We start from the raw sequence: 2843 nt of genomic DNA, 5'->3' as shown, positions 1-2843 counted from the left end.
GCTGCTTATGTAGCTACATAAGCAGCAGCGGGCTGCAGCTTATGTAGCTACATAAGCAGCAGCCCATTTTGTTTTCTTGTTATTGTAAACAAGGCACCCGTAGTGGTGCCGAAACGTCAATGCTTTTACGTTTTTTTCTTTTACGACTTTGGCGAGTGTTCGTTTTTGGATATGCTACATATCATCATCAGCAGCAGCAGCAGCCTGATTACGCCCACTGAAGGACAAAGGCCTCTCCTGTTCCTTTTCAATTAACCCTGTCCTGTGCCAGTCACAGCCTCCCTATCCCCGCAAAGTTCCTTATCGCCTCCGTCCAATTAACTTTCTCCCGCCCCCCGCTGCGCTTCCGTTCCCTTGAAATCCGGTCTGCTACACTCAAGGACCATCAGTTATCTTGCCTTCACATTACATGTTCCGCCAAAGTCCACTTAATTCTCTTGATTTCGACAAGGATGTCGTTAACCCTTGTTCGATCCCTGACCTACTCTGCCCTCTTCCTATCCCTTAACATTACACCTATCATTTTTCTTTCCATACTTCGCTGCGCTCTCCTTAACTTAAGCCGAATCTTTTTCGTTAGCCTGCACGTTTCTGCCCCATAGGGGAGTACCGGTAAGGTAGAGCTGTAGTTACTTTTCTCGTGAGGAGTATTGGTAAATGCCATTCATGATCTGAGAGAAACTGACAAATGCCCTCCTCCCCATTCTTATCCTTCTAGTTATTTTCCTCTCGTGATCCTAATCTGCGGTCCCTACCTGCACTAAGTAGACATATTCTCTTCCCACTTCCAGCCCCTCGCTATGCGTTGTAAGCTGCTTTTCCGTTCCGAGACTGTTGAACATTAGTTTGGTTTTCTGCATATTAATTTTTAGACTCGCAGCACTGCTCCGCCTTTCTAATTTCTTGATATGTTTTGCAGCTGATCTCCTGAGTGACTTAGCAAGGCAATGTCACCAGCGAATCGCCGACTAGCAAGGTATTCTTCATTAAATCTTATCCCCGACTGCTCCCAATCCAGGCATCTGAATACCTCCTGTAAATAGGCGCTGAACAGCATTACATTTATTATTAGTATTACATATAGTATAGTAATAACAGAATAGCATTGCATATACTTTGAACTATGTCTGAAGAAAATATCCATGTTCAAAGCTATCCCAAGGTACGAAATAAATGAATACTTATAGAGCCCCGCTGCTGAAAAACGACGCGCGAGCTTCGATCTGATGTTCTACTTTACAAGACAGGAATTCCGAAACCACCCTTCGATCGCCGCCATTTTTCTGCCATTAGAAAGAACGATTCGTGTCCACTCATTTGAAACTTCTCAAGATGGCATCACATCTGAGCAGCCAGAACTGTTGGCGTTCTCTCCCGATTTGATTTACGGCGACTAAATAAGTAAGCCGATCTCCATTCATAATGTTAAAAATACAATATCTTCCTTACGGGACTTTTCTCTGCTTTACCTTTGGCAACCGAAATGAGATTGATATCAATTTATTTTCGAAGAGTAGAGCTGTGGGATGATCCAATATTACTGGCTTTTACAATACGCAACCGATTTAATTAGTTGCTTTCCTAAATTATAAGCCGACCCGTTTTCTGCGTTGTAATCATAAATTTTTACCAATGTATTTTCGTTAAGGAAAGTTTAAAGGGGCTCTGAAACACCTTCCGAGGAAAGCACATGAACTCGTTCTATCAGTGCACTATGTTGCCATGAAACCCAGAGACAAATAACACCCTTCTACACGCAGCAGAGGACCCACAATCACGCGCGAAATTTGGCGAGCCCTTCCCGGCGACTTTTTCATGCTGGCACCCTCCTTTGTCGCTCGCACCTGCGTATACAAGTTAAGAGGTGGCCATTGTTTAGATTCTTTCAGACATCAGGCAGCTACCAAGGCCGCGGCCAACAAGCCGCGTAGCTCCGGCGGGTCGGTAAGCTCCTCTACCGGAGGGGGGTCGGCGAAGGAGCGCCTGCCTTCCAGCGTGCAAAAAGTAACGAGAGGAGAGGAAAAGGCGCGAATACGCGGATATTCGAATTTTGTCGGCAGATAACCCAGCTTCTACAAAGCGCATTAGAAAATTTCTTGCAGGACAGTATTCGTGAAGAGGCGTGCTTTAACATCCCAGCCATACTGGAGCTTTTTAGAGCCAATTTCAGAGCCCCTTTAAAACATCATCACCGCACAAAATGAACCTAGAGTTATTCAGTTCTGTAGGTATTTTAAATTTTTTACAAAATTTGTTGCCTAATTACCAGTAACGAAGCGCTAAATAGTATCAATAAACTGCTTATAAATCAAATTACATTTGTTCTATTCAAACTGTAATTGCTTATTTGGACTCTTCACAAAAACACACACACACACACAAAGCGATTTTACAACAATCCTACCATAAAAAAAATTGGTTTATGACCCTCATCCTTCCTTAATTGGACATCTTGTCATTAGCAGTTTCCGAGGGCGGTGATTTGAAGGCGGAAAATGAAATCCCCCAATAATCTTTATAAACACCTGCTGCCAGGCCTATGCGTCTCTAATGGCTTAGGGCCTCCTAGGCACTACTGTCTTCCTTCCACCATAGAATCTTTCGGTCAAGGTTGACGCAGGCTATAATGTATACTGCTCTGGAGAAAGTGTCCCAAAAAGATAAGGTGGTATGAGCAAGCTAGGCAACAAATAAACAAAAATTAATGACAGAGGTACCATATGGAACTAAACGTAGCCTCGACAAGAGAATGAAGCTCTGGTGATAGATTTTTATGGTGCAAGGGCATCTGTGGCCAAAAACATCCATGGCACGAAATGCTTTCAAGTACTCAAGGTGGGATC

The sequence above is a fragment of the Amblyomma americanum genome, chromosome 5 (genome assembly GCF_052857255.1).
Source record: "Amblyomma americanum isolate KBUSLIRL-KWMA chromosome 5, ASM5285725v1, whole genome shotgun sequence".
NCBI classification, from domain to species: domain Eukaryota; kingdom Metazoa; phylum Arthropoda; class Arachnida; order Ixodida; family Ixodidae; genus Amblyomma; species Amblyomma americanum.
The sequence above is the reverse complement of the archived record's forward strand: the minus strand, read 5'-3'. Positions refer to the sequence as shown.